General features: G+C 46.7%; 1 long non-coding RNA gene across 1 annotated transcript; it reads right to left on the reverse strand.

Moving 5' to 3' along the window:
• Positions 1-673: 673 nt before the first annotated feature.
• Positions 674-10,174, reverse strand: LOC144094878 (uncharacterized). Its single transcript, XR_013306610.1, has 3 exons — positions 10,068-10,174; positions 1,592-1,654; positions 674-914 (listed from the first exon to the last, which is right to left on the reverse strand). It is a non-coding gene; the product is annotated as an uncharacterized LOC144094878 (long non-coding RNA).
• Between the last annotated feature and the right edge of the window lie 7,204 nt (positions 10,175-17,378).

Consider the following 17,378-nt stretch of genomic DNA (forward strand, 5'->3'; position numbering starts at 1 on the left):
GTCCAGGTACCAGGTAATTACTACCAGTTGTTCAAAACAGGTTACGTCCCAGAAGGACATTGCCGGCCATCAATGGCAGCTGAAGCAAAAGGGGCCCATGTGAATGCATGGATTCTGGTGAATGAACCAGGCAATTAATTAGTTCATGAGATGATGCATTTCTTTTGCAACATTTTGCATGTCAAGAGTGCAAAAGAAACTACACTGTTCTTTCATGTATTGACTGCCCGTTACCTAGACTTCTGCTAAGTGCAAACACTCCTTTAATATGCAGACAACTGGCCAAACGCCGGGCAAGAGCGACAAGGGAGCACAGCAACAAGTTTTCTCACGCACCCTCAATACACACACTTTTTCTTCCAAGCATTCAGGACATCCATATTTTCTCCAAACTGAGCTCTTATAGCTCGTGAGACATCAAGATGGGCTCTTTGTAAAGTACAACACACCTTTCACTTAAGCTACTGTGTAACTATAAGTGAACTGTGCAAACGTGACATATTCTTGCAATGCCTGCTGCAAGATGAACGCTTTGGGAAGGCAAACTATGTTAATGCAATCATAGTAGAATTACAAGTAAAATTCAGACGAAATAATAAAAAGAACCAATGTGGTTGGTTCTCAATGCATGCAGCGTTCTCAGTGCAAAAGAAAGACCAAGAAATGGCTTCAATTAAAGAATCAAACATTTTATTGCCTCAATAAAACATACCTGCTACTTAAGATTAAAAACAGTGAAATGTTTAATCAAAACACATGACAAATACCTCAAGAGAACAAAAAGTGTCACTTGGAAGGAACAGTTGACAGCTGTCTGCTATATACATGGCAGGCACTATGCCTATGTCTCCCATGAAGACTCCAAAACAGATGTTCGCAGTCGCACTCCACAGCAGGCATAAAGGCCATGGTTACTGGGTGAACAGAAAAATTAATGTCAATTTTCAGCACTTAATATTTGTGTCTTACTACGTGCATGTAAACAGTCACAAAATACACAAGACTGCCAGCAACTAATAACTGTACATCATGTTCCATTCAGGATTTTTATGCATGCTGCTGCAAGTAGAGCGAAAGAATAAAATAACTGAAATCTTGCTTTAGTTCTGAAACTTGGATAAGATTAGCCCAACTGCCCTCGCTTTATAAACCCCTGCTGCTTCTGAAAGGCTTACATATTTGCCTTCTCTTTGTTGAGCCATTGTAAAGGCCCTGCTATTTTCCCGTCAGTATTCCAGTTATTACTGTCTTCAAAACTCGAACAATGTGATGTTAAGTTTTCAGTGTTGGTAATCTGCTGGCATGCATACCTGTGCTCATGTAGTAATTCATTCATTCGGACATGTCCACACAAACACAAGCGCAGTTTTCAATCTGGCCGGGGGGGGGGGGGGGGGAAGCAATTAACACTCTCTCTCTGCTAACCAAAGCCCTTGCTCTTTTTGCTAACTGTGGCAGGTCTAAATAAAACTAAAAGGCCGGGCCAAGCAAACAGCAGAATATGTGAAATGAATTTTTGCAAACAGCATGCACACATACAAAATAAAGCATGAAGTAAAAGAAAAAACAGTCAGCCGTGAACAGTGCTTACCAAAAGTTAAGAAGTTGAGCAGGCCTGCAGGTTGTGCGAAAACCACTGTTGAACAGCCTGCACCTAAAAAGAAATGTACAGAGTGAATTGAATTCACCGACAACACCAGATGTGCGCACTGCAAAGGTGTACCAAAAAATTCAAGGAGGCCTGCCTGCCAAGGGGCCGCTTTCTTATATCGTCAAACAGCAAGCACACATACAGAACAGTACCACTGAGTAGATTTCCTCAGTGTCGTGGCTACCAATCGTAATGAAACAAAAGCTTAACAAGTCCAACAAGTCCATGCAGTAATGCATCCAGATTTTCACGGTTCCTTCAGCTCCTTTAATTTTTCTCTGGGTTCATACTGCAAATCTAGGGCAAGACACAACACTTCCATAATCTTTAGTGACTAGGCACATAAAAGTGCAAACAGTAAATAAAATAGCTCAGGGTTCCTGCTCAAAAAATCAGGCAATCTTTGTTAACCAACAAAGTAGTTTTCCATATTTTCATCCAGGCATGGAACAAAACAAGCCATCGACAATATATTGTTTGATTGTTGTGTTGTGTTGGGTTTTATGGCATATAGGCAACTGAGGCCATCATGTGCCAAGAACAAGGTACAGGAAAAGTCTTTTGTTGACTATTATAGAAATGTATGATTCATCCCTGGTGTAGAGGCCCTCAGATGTTAATACTACCCAGTGAACACATACAGAAATTTTAGGAATGGCTACTAGTAAAAGCTTTAAAGAGGGTTGGGTAATCTCAGTAGCTTTCCTTGGCTGCGTAAGGATATCGAGGCTCCCAACCAATCAAAATAAAAGCCTCAGCCTTCTTCTCAGGTGTGAGAAAGTGGCTGAGGTGCACTAAAGTTCAAACAAACCAGTGGGTAACAAAATTTAGAGTCTCTTGAGAAATCCCGTTTCGTTAAGAAAGCTAAAAACACATGATATATCAACAATTGCACCATCTCCTAAAAGCAGTGCGGGATGAAAAGGAATGTAATCGTTATAAAACTGAGTACCTTTTCCAGTTTCGCACACGAAATTAAAATGTGGTTAATCGTAACTTCATGTCCGCATTTTTCGCAAACAGGTTGATCTTGTCCTGTCAGCAGGAAACCGTGTGTGAGGTGCGTGTGTCCCATACGAAAACAGCAGATAATCACTTCCTTAAAACGTTCCTGGTGGGTGCAGGACTTCCATTCACTTATAACTGGCTTTACATTGTGCAGTTTGTTTTTTACTTCGATGTCCCACGCGGACTGCCATTTCTGTCTTATGCTACAATGCATTAGGTTAATGCAATCTTTTAATGAAATATTTACTTTCTTGATTTGCTTGTCACGTGCTTGAGCAGTGCAGAAGTCTGCTCTCTTGTTGCCTCTAATTCCGATATGACTCGGTACCCAGCAGTTTTAGGTTTTGTCCTTTAGCTGTGGCTACTACTATGTTGTGTATGATATCACCAAGTATAGGAATGACTGCATTTCTAGAGTGGAGAGCTGCAAGTAAACTTAGGAAGTCTGTGTAAATAATACTGTTTGTGAGGTTGTCTTTTACTATTTGTTCAATGGCTACAGATACGGCGTAACATTCGGCAGTGAAAATGGATGCACACTATGGTAGCCTCACTATATGATTTTAAATTCCCGTACGACTGCACGTCCGACGTAAAAATGTTTTTGAGCCATGTGTATAAGCTGTGCACGTACTGTATTTTTCCTGGAGTGCAAAAAATTATTGTATTATATGCAGTGGTGGAGTTTGTTTTCTGCTGAAATGTGTAAGAGTGAAATCACAGATTTCCGCGAAATTGTACCATGGCGGCAGTGTATCTCGTCTTCCAGAAATGCCAGGCAAGGTGTCCAGTATGCCGAGATTTTGGCACATCTCTTTAAAACGCAAGAGCAGTGGCCTGGTACTTTGCGGTTTGTTGTTAAACAGTATTCTGGATAGGCACTTTGGCATTTTCTAACTATTTGGCGACATGTGTGTTTACGTAGTGAACGGATTTTTACAATGTAGGGACATTTGAGGATCGGTTTTCTGTCTGTAAGTGATGGTTCGTTCGTTTCTACATACATACTTTTTATGGGTGACGTCCTGTATGCACCAGTGGAAAGACGCAGGCCTAAATTATGTACTGGATCTAGCCGTTTAAGGTACGATGGCCTCGCTGACCCATACACTATACATCCGTAACCCAGGGTGGAGCATACTACAGAGCGGTAAATTTGTAAGACACATGTCCTATCGGCTCCCCAGTGTTTTCTCGACAGAACTTTGAATATGTTTAGGGATCAAGAAGCTTTCTTTTTCAATGCATTTATGTGAGGTACGAAAGTGAGCTTTCTGTCAAATGTTATACCAAGAAATTTATGCTCATTTTTCACTGGTAATTCTATTTCGTTCAGGTGTAGGGTGGGATCTGTATGTATGCCTCATCTGAGTGAGAACAGAATTGCCACCGATTTCTGTGGGCGAAACCGGAAACCATTTCTGTCTGTCCATGTTGCCAGTTTATTTATTGTTATTTGTATTTGTCTTTCACATGTTGATACATTGGAGGATGTACAAGCTATTTGAAGGTCGTCCACATAGACTGAGTACATAACGGACCTTGGGTCATTTTCGTAAGAGTTCATTTTCACAACAAAGAGAGTTGTGCTTAAAATGCACCCCTCAGGTACTCCGTTTTCCTGAATGAAATTCCTCGAAAGGGTTGTACCCATGCGGACATGAAATCAACGGTTAGATAAGAAGTCTTTTAGGCAGTCCAACATTCTTCCTTGGATGCCAAGCTCAGCAAGGTCTTGAAGAATCCCGAACCGCTAGGCCGTATCGTATGCCCTTTCTAAATCGAAAAATACAGCGAGACAATGTTGCTTATGAACGAAAGCTTCTCGAACAGTATTTTCAAGACGGACTAGGTGATCTGTCGTGCAGCACCCTTTTTAAAACCACACTGATGGGCATCAAGAAGACACACGATTGAAGGACAAACGTTAATCTTATATTAAGGACACTTTCAAAGGATTTTGCGAGGCAACTAGTCAGGGCTATCGGCCTATAACTGCTAGGAGAGGTTGGGGACTTTTCAGGTTTAAAGAACGGTACAATAATAGCTTTTTTCCAGGCTTCAGGTATTTTCCCCGAAACTCATACTTTGTTAAAAAATCTTAAAAGTGCCTCTACAGCAGGCTTGGAAAGATGGGCAAGCATTTCATAGTGTATCTGGTCGGATTCTTGAGCAGTTTTCCTACCGGCAGACAGTACAGTGTTGATTTCTTGGAGTGTAATAAGACCGTTGTATTTTTCATTAGCACCTCCACTTGTTGGGAGCCTTTGTTTTTCGGCTATACTTCTGTGTTTTAGAAATGACTGCGTATAGTGTGATGAACCGGAAGCTACAGCGGAGTGCTCCCCCGATATGTCTGCCTGTTCCCCTAAACTCGTTTGTGTACCAGGTGTTGTGAAAACAGGAATTGTGAAAGGCGAGTAGCGGCCATGTGGTTGAGCTGTTTATAGAAGAGACATAAGTTTGCCCTGATGTTTTCTCGGCCTTGCTCCGGATACCCCTCACATGCGCTCTCGCCTTTTTGAAAAAAATAAGGTTCTCACGAGTTGGGTATCTACGAAAGACTCCCCAAGCTTTATTCTGCAGTTTTTTTGCCTCCTTACACTCTCGTGTGTACCAAACTTTGTGGTTCTGGCACACCACTCCTGTGGATTTTGGAACTGATGCATGTGCAGCAGAAAGAATGCATGTTGTGAACATTTCACTTATCTCATCTATGATATGGTTTTCTAAAATTATATCCTGTAAACTGGCTTTTTCTTTAAACAATGCCCAATCAGCTAAATGTAGTTTCCAACGCTGCAGTTTTGTTGGAATAACTGTTGGCGAGGATGACAGACCTATTATAACAGGGAGATGATCGCTTCCATATAAATTGTCTAAAACACTCTAGTTAAAATCGCTAAAAACAGACGGTGAACTAAAAGACAAATCTAAAACACTCATTTTTACCGAGGATGGGGAACAGCATGTGGGTTTACCCGAGTTCAGCAAACAGACATTAGTGGATAGAATAAAATCCTCGATGAGCTGCCCTCTTGCATCAGTTTTCTCGTTTCCCCAAAAACGAGAATGTGCATTAAAGTCGCCAACTACCAGGTATGGCTCTGGTAGCTGCTATAGAAGACCCTCTAAGTCAAGGAGTGTTATTTTCAGCTGTGGCTCAATATATACAGAACACACTGTAATGGTCTTATGTGCAAGCAGAGTGGCTGGTAAAGCCTCAAGTCTTGCTTTTAGTTTAAGCTCACTAGCCGGGACACCGTTTTTCACTATAATTTCCACACCTCCTGACAGCCTGCTCGCCTGTTCTCGGTCGCGACGGAAAACAGTATAATTCTTAAGAAAATTAGTGTTTTGAGGCCCTAAATTTGTCTCTTGTAGACATAACGCAAAAGGAGAGTGTGCTCCTAGGATATCTTCTATATCACTGTAGTTATTCATAAGTCCTCTACAGTTCCATTGCATTTGAAAGCCATCTTAATTTTGTTTTCCTATGTAGTTAAAAACTAGATCAAGTTATTTATGGCCCCCTGATTCGGGGCCTGTCTTTTCGTCCAGCGCCTCTGCAGAGGCGCTGGACGACCGTGCAGAGGGCCTGTGGACGTTAGAGTTGGACCTCGACCTGTGGGAGGAGGTCTTGGGGGCCACGGACACGGGGGTCTGTGAGGTCCCTTTTTGGGTTGGCGGGGTAGTGTTACCTACTCCAACTGGGGGTGTGGATGGCCCTGCCATGGGCTCAGTGGGAGTGGCCTGGGCAGGTTTGGAAGCCTGTTGTGCTGCGCCGCGCCCACGCACCACATCAGGGAAGTTTGTTTTTTCTGTGAAGGAGAATGTGCTTGTTAGTGTGCATGGCCTTCTTGCTTCTTTGAAAGAAATGTTTTCAGTAGTTTTGAGTGCGATTATTGCTTTCTTTTTCCAGAACGGACACGCCCTGTAGTATGCAGCATGGTCTCCCTCACAGTTTGCGCAGCGTGGGGCGCAGTGGCAGTCATCAGAAGAGCAATCTTTTGAAGCACATTTTGCGCAAGTTTTATGACCGCGGCAACTCACTGAACCGTGGCCGAACCTTTGGCAGTTAAAGCATCGTCGAGGGTTAGGAATGTAGGGTCTCACATTTATTTTTAGATAACCCACTTCAATTGAGTCTGGGAGAGTACTATGTGCAAATGTCAAGACTATATGCTTTGTTGGGATTTCTTTGCCCTCTTTTCTTATTTTGATCCTGTGGACATCAACGACATTTTGTTCAGCAAGCCCTTCTTTGATTTCTTGTTCAGTGAGGTGGAGAAAATAATTCTCTGAAATTACACCACGGACTGTATTGAGGGATCAATGGGCAGATATGGATACAGGGATGTCACCCATGGACACAATGTTGGAAAGTTTTGAGTGTTGGACGCTATCTCGAAGTTCCAGTAAGAGGTCTCCACTGGCCATTTTTGTAACTTTGTAGCCAAAGCCCAAGGCACACGTCAAACATTTTTCTACAATGAATGGGGAGATTATTCTAGCAGATTTATCCGTTTGCTCACTATGAATCACCTGAAACTTAGGAAACTTTGTTTCTTCTTTTCAAGAAATTCTGAATTACCTTGGTCCACACTCTGTTGTGAGGGCGATCAGTTGCTGAGAGATGGTTAGCCATAGAATAAAATTGTTTTTCGGCTACGGTGCCCGCCACCCACCATGGAGTCCAACTTGGGGACGGGACAGGAACTTGCAAGCAAGTCCTGCCCACGCCAGCTGTACACCCTAACTATAACCAAATATGACGCAACTCAGGGTAGTTGGTCACACAAGGTTAACCCTCGCCGCCAGGAAAAACCAAGCAGTGAGTAGGAGATAGGAGAGTTGTGAAAAAGAGATAGGAAAATGAAAAATAGAGGGGAGGATAGGAAAAGGTGACTGCCTATTTCCGCCGGTCGGGTCAGGCCGAGCGTGCCGTCTAAAGGAAGCTGGGGCCAAAGTGGTGTGTTGCCTCCACCGAGGGGCCTATAGGTCCAAACACTCGGCATCGGCTCAACAACCAGGATCCCCTTTTCCCCGGACACGGAAATGCCACGCACGGCTAGGCGCGGGTGCTCGGGTCCTTGGTGATACACAGTTCACCATCATCCCCTTGCTGGGATGTCCCTGCGGATGCTAGCGAACCCGTGGTGTCGCCCCTCACCAACTGAACCCTTTAAATCGGGCGGTGGCTCAAGCCACCTAGCCATGACTTATGAAATTTTACTCTTGTCTTGGTTTTAGCCACCAATCAGATAAACTTCGCTTGGTTACTTCTACCCGCTTAAAATCTACTTTCCCTTCACTGTCCTTAAACCCCAATGCCCTGGATAAACCAGCCCCACTGCTTTCCACTGTAGGGTGAAGCCCTTTACAGAAAAGTATCAACGCCTGCAAGCTGCAGACGCCACCCTGCGGGGAATATATTGCTTGCTTGAGTTCTTGGCTTGCTTGGCTTATGCATGCAGTCACTGAATTTCATGAAGCCAATACAACTTTCGCTACATAGTTACTTGTAAATTGCGGGGTTTAAGGTCCCGAAACGACACATGGGCAATGAGGGACGCAGTATTGAGGGCCTCCGGATTAATTTGGATGACTACGGGTTCTTTTAACGTGCGCTGACTTAACACAGCACACAGGCGTTTTTGTATTTCGATTCGATCGACATACGGCCGCCGCGGCCAGCGTCAAATAACTAGCGATCTTGGCACGGGCAGCCCAACGCAAAACCACAAAGGCGCCACGACGGGCTTCATCATCACTACATGATAATAGACACTTTAAGCATAACCAAAGCCTTCTTGACACGGCTGTCACTCGTGGTATTGAATTGTAACACTCACGAGGACTGAAGATAAAATCCTGTCAGGATGCAATCGAGCAACTAGTGTAGCAAAAATTCGCTACAACCTGTGTTTAAACAAAGACTCGGTCTGTGCGCACGACGTCGTGATCTTGAACCGGAAAAGGTATGCGCACTACGCGACCTTAGCGCCCTCAGCGGCGGTGGCGGCGCGTGCTCGACGAAGACTGTTCGGTTTCGGCTGCCGGCTGTCGAGTCCGTGCCCCACTCCCCGTGCCCCCTACTCCGGCGCCAAACATGGCTCACAGACGGTCGCGGAGACTGCTTTCTCGTCGCAGTCACGTTACTCAAATCGGCAGCCGGACGGCTCGGCGTTGTGTGCCGCTACCGCTGCCCATGCTGGCGACATATACTGATCGATCGCGGGGGCGGTCAGCGCCGTGATGCTCGCCCGCTTCCTTGTGCACATCGAATTTTCCTTTGCAAACATATTCGGCCGCAGCAGCAGCGGACTTACGAAATTTCGCCGGATACATGCAAATTGAGTTTGGACCCGCCGGGCACGTACAGGAGTTTCGGTTACTACTTATTATGCCACACACTGCACTTTTACTTAATGGAAGGAAATAATTATTGTTCCTTCTGATAAATTGCCGGACAATTGTAGTTCTACTTTACCACTGTTTCCTCGCATGCCTATGCTTTTTCATTGTGAACTACTAGAACTTATGAGACAGTCTTCAAAACTTAAGTAGCAGTACTTCGCACGGCTCCACGATTCCAGGCAGGCAGCCACTTCGCCGATCAGAGAATGTAGCACTGCTAGAAAAACAGTTATAAGCTGCTGTCGTACAGTCTATGACTGCTGTTAAATGTGATAAGGAGCACCAACCTAAGATCGAGTTCCTAACCTAAGCGCGAGTCAGCCCGACGACGATTAGGGTTTACTGTTTTAAGGCGTGTCAGTTCTGATTCTGAGCAATACGGCACGAGCACGGAGTTGTGCTTTTCAGCGCAACTGTCACGAATCTCGCTGCCAGCAATTCGGGTACCCCCGTAAAAGCGGAAAAGAATTGCCACCGCACATCGCTTTATTTACAGATTGCAACGCCAGCAGCAGCTCACGACGCCGCGCCAAGCAGTAGTACGTCCGGCCGCCGATTTGAGCAGTCGCGGCGGCCGGCGGCCCAGCCAAACATGAGCGCGCGCCGCTGCTGCCGCCACCGCCGCTGAGGGCGCTAAGGTCGCGTCGTGTGCATACCTTTTCCGGTTCAAGATCACGACGTCGTGCGCACAGACCGAGTCTTAAGAACAAAGGTGGTCGCTTTGAAGCTATGTCAAAAATGACACTTGATTTTTCTAGAGTTCCAACTTATTGACGGCCTTCGTAAGAAAGCAGCTCATACAGGATGTTAAATATGCGGAAGCAACCTAGCTGTACCCACTTAACGAAAGCTCAAACACGTGGAAACGCCCTGTTTTCGTACATCAAACATTACACTTTGATACGAAGACCAAAGTACTACGCACTAGCGGCTTAGCCGCAGCAAGGTTGATGCTTTCACCACACAGGAGAAATGAAGGGTGACTTACTTTTTCGGAAAACGACGTTCACATATCAGCGCAGTCCTGGTAGTAAAAGACATCGCGAGAAAACTGCGAACAGCTGCGTGAAGCGCCTACAAGCGCGAGACCAAGGCGGCAGAAAAACGCTGGGAGTGCTGGGAGCAGTGCTGCCAACCTCAAAGCCACTTCTCCCCCAAATTTTCACTCAAACTTCCCTAGATTTCCCTAGATCCGAAAAAAAAAATTCAGGCATGGAAAAAAGGTGCGTAGTTGAATTGTGAACTCTTTTATTTCGCAGAGACCCTCTTACCACACTTTGGTAGCAACTTTGAATACAATAACACATTAATTTCCCATGCAAACTCGCGTACCACGTGATCACGGGTAAAGAAACATTAGTTAATATCAAAGCCTAATAAATCCTGGCCTAAGCCCTGAAATGAACGAAAATCTCGCAGTGAACACTTACGCTCACCGGCTGCAGTCAAAGAGCTAGGGAAAATCCACTTTGTGCCCAAATGTTGGTGTGAACAAACAAACGCTAAAACATAGGACACGTCATTCGGGTGGCATCCCGACTGAGTTTCACTCCTGCATATACATTTCTTTTTTCATGAGGCCAATTAAGCGTTCTTTCACTGCAAAGTCATAACAGTTGGCCCCTCTTAGAACCCGCTTGGCGTGAAGCGTAGCTGCCAGGGTTTGCGTCACCAAGCTGTTTCTGGTCTTTGTTTTCATCAGGTTGATCTGAGAGAAAACTCTCTCCACTGTTGCACTGGAGTGCGGCAAACAGAGAAGCTTGTAGACGAAGTCGCTCAAGAGAGGGAACATTGGGCTCCCATCTCCTTGCCTGGCGTCTCACTCGTTTCCAAAAGCGTTGAACGCTCGCATCTGCCGGCAGGTCCATTTCTCTATTGCGGAGCAGTCTCCATTCTGCGTCAATTTTGTTCATTTCTCTTTCTGGCACCAGAGAAGGGAATGATGTGGCAAGTGGGGCTATTGAAGAAATCCGCTTTTCGATGACAACTTGCGGGTCGATTGCCTCCAGTCTGTTCATCTGGACGCTGTCCAATGGGATTCTGGTTAATATCTGGCTTGCCGCTTCAATATAAAATTCCAAACATCTGAGGCGAAAGTTATGAGTAATGGTTCGGTCTATGCCGTGAGGTTCCGACAGTGCCGACATCACTTTTCCGCCGAGGTATATCTCCTCGAGAGGTATGAAGTTCTTTGGGTCTCTGTACGGTACACGCTCCAACGGTACATCCCGCGAACAGATCGGCTTTATGTCATGCTGAGTCGAGGGCATCTCCTTTGTGACCGAGACCACTACCCCCACACGCTCTAAGGGTGTTCGGGAGTGCACGCAAAAGTGCGCGAAGTGGTGACACACGCCTGCGAGACTTCATATGAAGTCGCCTAAGCTGTTGTGGAAGAGCAACGACTCTTTCTGCTTGCATCCGGGTCGAGTTGGTCCTCAAAAAGACTAACCACTTCACCTTCAACTGGCGAGTCACGGGGACTGGTTCTAAGGAGACTCGTCACGAATTTTTCGAAGGAATTTCACCGGAACCCAGCCAAGAGAGTCCAACCTAGACCAGCCCTTCCAACAAGCAGCTCACCCTTAGTTTGAAGTGCTGAAACAATTCGTTTGTAATTTCCTCTCTCTGCTCGATTGAATTTTTTTAAACTGTTATAATTGTGTTCTCAGTTGATGTTACTGCTTGTATCGTTGTCCTAATTGCCCTCTTTGTATGTTTATATATGTTTTACTAGATCTGTTTTTTTTTCAACCTCTTTGGCTTTGTTCTTGGATTTTCCTATGTACGAAGCCCTCCCCTCCTTATGTAATACCCTGTGAAGGGGCGGGGCCTTAAGAGAAAAATAAATGATGATGATGATGATGACGTGGTGACGAAGAATGTGCGGTGCAGAATGACTGGAGTAGCAAAGTCAATCTGCTCCTCTGAAGCGGAGAAAAAAGCAAAATCCACCGTTCTCGCCGGCCTACAGAAGAATGGCTACACACGTGGCTTTATTGAGCGCGTTGGTCGCCAGTCAAGCTCAGAGGACAGGGGGACCAGCTAACAATGAGACAACGAAACGCGCGCGTTGTGCTTCTATATGTGAGAGGAACCAGCGAGGCACTCGCACGCATTCTGAGAAAACATTGAATCTACATAGGCTCACGAACCTGTTTCGACAACAAGCCTCTTCTAGCCACGACCGAAAAACCGCGTCTCAGAGAAAAACAACCAGGTGTCGTTTACACAATCTTATGCTCGAAGTGCCCGGCACCATACATTGGCGAAACAAAAAACCTCCACCAAAGAATAAGGCAACACAAAAATGACATCCGGCAAATGAATTCAGAATCTAACTCCCTCGCCGAACACTGCGAGCGCGCCGACCACAGGATAGCCTTCGAGGAGGTGAGCGTCTTGGCCGTGGAGCCAAACCGGTTCCAGAGGCGACTGCGGAGTCACGGCACATCCGGCTCACAAAGGTGTCGATGAATAGCAGTCCAGCAACACTCTCCTCCGCGTACGTTAGTGCATGGACTGCGCACGCGCTAACAAACGGAGAGCGAAGGCAGCAACCCGCTGCTGCTGGCACACTTTAGTCACCCCTGAAGAAGAGACCGCGTTGGTCCAGAAACCTTGGCTAAAGTTAAAAATATTGGTTGGCGTCAGTTTCCTCTAAACACACCCAACTACCTTCAGCCGTGATTTCGAGGAATCGTGCTTCTTGGACAGCGTGCTTTTGGTACTGCTAAAGCTAGACTGTTCCAGGAACCGACCAGGAAATTCTAAGCAAAGGAAGCGTCCCAACTTTTGCCTGGGCAGATGCGCCATCGACTCTGTTCAAGGGTGTTGGCCAGACTTATTTCTTAACGGGTAAAGAAGGCGGGAACCGCAGGCAAACCCTATTCCAGGGCGCCCGTCCGCCTTACCCATCGACTCTCTACCAGCGCTTCCCTCATCAACTCTGTACAGTCCGTGCATTTCCTTCGCCATGTAAATAGAATGTCTTGTTGTCCCCCCAAAGTCTCCCTGAGTCCCGTCATCCTCGTACCTCCTCCCGGCCAGACCACGCCACCCCGATCTCAAAAACACTTTCCCCTCGTGCATATGGCGCATAGCCAGATTCTCAAAATCAAGGTGGTGAAGAAACAGTCAATAAGGAACCGATTCACATCGAAAAATAAAAAAGACCCATGCGGAAAGTAAAATTTCCCTAGATTGCAACAAAAATCTCTTTTCCCCTAAACAAAGTTCAAATTCTCTAAATCTAGGGGAAAATCCCTAGGATTGGCAGCACTGGCTGGGAGCGTTCACTTCGCACGCGTAGCAAGCAACCGCTAGCGGCTGCAGCACCAAATGGCCAGACAAAGTACTACGTTGTAAAAATGCAAAGGAAACAAAGAAACAACATAAAAACAATAAAAATATTGTCTCATACATTTATAACTTGCAAAAATATTTATTTTCGATTGAAGCGGTTAAAACCTCGTAAACAAACTGCAGACTGTATCACCGCTACCGAGCGGGGCGACACCAAGCAGCAAGCTGTGGCGTCCAGGGGCGGGCATACATGCATCCCAAGTAATGCATAATATGGTTTCAACGTTGAGTGATTGTTACAAGTGTGCGTAACGTTAAATAAGAAAGCCTCTACGTTGCTATAACGTTAAAACGTTTAAGTGTTCATAAACGTTTCCATGTTGCCAGCCACATAATAAGGTAACGTTTAATGGAGATGTTACGGCAGCACTTTTGTGATCAACGTGATGAGGTCAACAGTTCGAAAACATTTAGACACAGTTAAACAACAGTTAGATAACATTTCGAATTGAAATTGAAAACCAACTGAAAATACATTGCAAACGTGAAGCGCACAGGTTGAAAGCCAAACTTCCAGCGGCTGTTTGGCAAGGAAACGAACCACTGAGAAAACCAAAAGCATGGGCAAACAAATCTGTGAACGCAGTGCAGTGCAGCAGTCACATCTTTGCTACACAACCATCAATCAAAAACGCGAACTCCTTTAAGGATAAGAAAAGCAAAGGCACAATAAAATATTGCTCACTGCAATGTTTAATTCAGTACGTACCTATTACCACCCAGTCACGCCTGCTCTTCCTGCAGATAAATGAAACGCTGTCAAAAAGCAGCAAGCAGCCATAATTGTTGCAATGACAAGGATGATGTGCAAGATCAATGCCAGAATGCAGTGTTCCCTCAAAATCCTGAGTAGGAAATAATAGCAGTTTTTTTTTAAAAGTGCTCTGAAAGCATGAATTTTCTGTCCCTCTTTTACTTAGCTTGCATTAACTGACACGACTCTTTCTGTACTCAGCAGCTTTGACAAACATGTGGGCCAGCTGACAGCCTCAGAAGAGTTTAGCACCTTGCCAACTTGCAAAATATCAAGGCTCAGAAAGAAAAAGCTAACAAAAAATGAGACGTTTGCTTATTCGCGCTGTATTTTATATGGCACTAAGAATGCGGCTAAGACATGGCATGAAGATTGTTTTTCCTTACAAACTTTCTAGCCTGTGCTAACGTATCGCTGCAATGTAAATAATTAAAAATACCTGCACTGTACAACATGCTGCAAACTTACGAAATACTCCACCTACAAGGCTACCACGTACCTCTTACATGCAGTAGAGTTTATATCAACCAAACTAGCTAGTCTGTAAGGTGAGGAGACACCAAGCCTCTGACATCTGGAGATGTGTACCTCCCATGTAATTAGAGTGATTGGAGTGATTGGAGGCGGAGTACCGCTCACCCTAAAGACTTCCACATATATCTGCAACTCTTATTCCATACTTCTAAATGAAGTTTCAACTCACTCACATAGTAATTGCGCTCATAATAACCACACAGAAAAACACGGATATAATAACGGATTTGCAAGAAGCGTGCAGGAACTACACCAGGGGTAAAATAGGGCAGGTAGCCATTAGGATGCCGAAAGACATCAAGAGAACCGAAAGGCAACAAAAGCTGACGTGGATACCAGCCCCTCAATCAATAGAGGGGAAAGAAGGCGCACATGCCGCGTCCCCAGCACTCCTACACCGGGCACCCCATCACATGGACGAGCATTACTCAAACATGGCGATCACATAGACATCCTACAACACCATAGGCTGCGCAGAGGGGAATACGCGCCATCAGATGAAGAACTAGAGGCGAGGAGCAACAACTAACATTGAGAGGAATGCAAACAAACACGTACTCAAGCCCAAAAAGACTTCGCGCAATCTACAAAGAAGGCTATGAGCCGCAGTGCGCACACTGGCACAGAGGCAGACCACATTTTAGTTTCTATAGGTGGTTGTCACCATGCTTTTTTACCCGATCGCTGCCTAATGCCGACGCCATCATGGGCTGATAATTTGCAGCCCGTAGGCTGCAGACGGAGCAGCGTGTGATCTCTGGAAGTTTTGCTGTTAGTGGCTGTTTATTAATAAAATAACAATGGAAGGAAGAGATGATGCTAGCCGCGGCATCTGCCATCGGAACCTGGAGCACCTGAGCTGCGACTAGCGGGAATAAAAGGACAGAGAGAGGGAAAGAAAGGGGGAGCGATAGTGAGAAAGGATAGGGGTATGTGGTAATATACACGATGTACAAATAAATAATATGGAAATAAATGCGGATGCTGCGCCGCGCATGATTGGAATAATCGTTGCAGGGCCATGCAAATGCTTGGTGGGGAGGGGAAGGGGAACGGCCGGTCGCGGCCCACGCGATGTCTTCCACGGCGGCACAGGTGGGTTGCCCTGCGCCAGGCCGAACGTCGCACGCGACTATTGCCTGCGTGTGGGGGCAGCGACTCTCGCACACTGTCTCCCTTGGCCGTCACACGCCGGACGTTCAAAGTAAATATTTGTGTTCCGCGCTTTTGCCGTGTCCTACCACTAAAGAGAAAAAGAAAGATCTGGCATGCAGATACACACGCTCGCGGCCCAGGGTACAAAAAAAAAAACTGGAGTGGGGGCGCCCAGCTTTAAAGCGTCCCAAGGTAGCACACGCGGAGCGTTTTGTCACTGCGGGTAGTTACGTGGCGCGGAATAGACTGGACGTCGAGCCCGTCTGTTCGAAGTATACACAGAGGCTCACCAGTGTTCACTGCCCTGCGGCCACAGGAGTGCCGATACACTGCCCGGGATGAGACCCTGCGCCCTGTAGGCCGCAAGCATGTCGCGACGCGGTTGGGCGAACGCGGTACAGCGGAGGAGCAAGTGCTCCAGTGTTTCAACTGCACCACAATCACCACACACGTCGCTTGTAGAGCCAGTCCGTGGCACACCCGTCTGTCGCCGGGTCACACGCATCCTACGCGCGCACGGAGGATCATCGAGCGCCGCAGCCATGTCAGGGAGCGGCCGTAGATGCTGCCGATGCGCGGGTCGGGCTGCTGTTGTCGGAGGTGGTCGTAGATGACCGCTCGCACGTCTTCCAGTGCGACAGGGAGGTCGCTAGAAGGTAGCTGGTGCGCGGCAGTGGCGAGTTCGTCGGCTAGCTCATTGCCCAGAATTCCGCAGTGGCCGGGCGCCCACTGTGCGCGGATAGCGCAGCATTGCTGCGCTAGGCGCTCTAGTCGCGCGCGGATTCCACACAGCAGGGGGGTACCGCGACCTCGGGTTTGTGGGCGGCTGAGGGCAGCGCGGGAGTCCCATAGCAGAGCACATCTGGGCGGCGGTGGAGCAAGGCAGAGGAGCAGGTCGAGCCCCAAACGGATGCCCATAAGCTCCGCCGTGTCTGAGGAGCCCAGAAAGGTGACATTTTGCTGTCTGTGAAGGTGCAGGGCGGGGATGGTCAACACCCTCTAGTGTTCGAATGGTTGCCGCCGCAGCAAGCGAGCGGCTTTCGCTCGCCACGGAGCCGTCGGTGTACACAAGGAGGTGGTCTCGAAGTTCCTCGTAGATGACGGCTCCAGTCAACTGCTGCACTGCACAGAACGGGGTGCCCCGCTTTCCCGCGATGCCGACGATGTCTCGCTGAACATCCGAAGCAGCAGACCAGGGTGAACCGTTAAATGTCCTTTTTATTTACAAAGTGGTGAACTGAATGCCTTCAGAAATGATGTTCCTTCAGAAATAATAGCACCACGTCTCATTTCTGATTAGATGTCTTGAAGCTTTGCAAGTTCACGCTTGACATGGGTGACAACTTGATTGTGTGGATAGCAGAGCAGGTTCACGGCATCTGCAATATTGTCGGCTGGGAAGAGGAAGAACACTGTATCGGCTCTGCCTCTAAGGAGCGGCCTCAGGGCACACCATTTCTCGGAGTCGCGACACAGGTACACGCACTGGAA

Source organism: Amblyomma americanum, chromosome 1 (assembly GCF_052857255.1).
Source record: "Amblyomma americanum isolate KBUSLIRL-KWMA chromosome 1, ASM5285725v1, whole genome shotgun sequence".
In the NCBI taxonomy this organism is placed as follows: domain Eukaryota; kingdom Metazoa; phylum Arthropoda; class Arachnida; order Ixodida; family Ixodidae; genus Amblyomma; species Amblyomma americanum.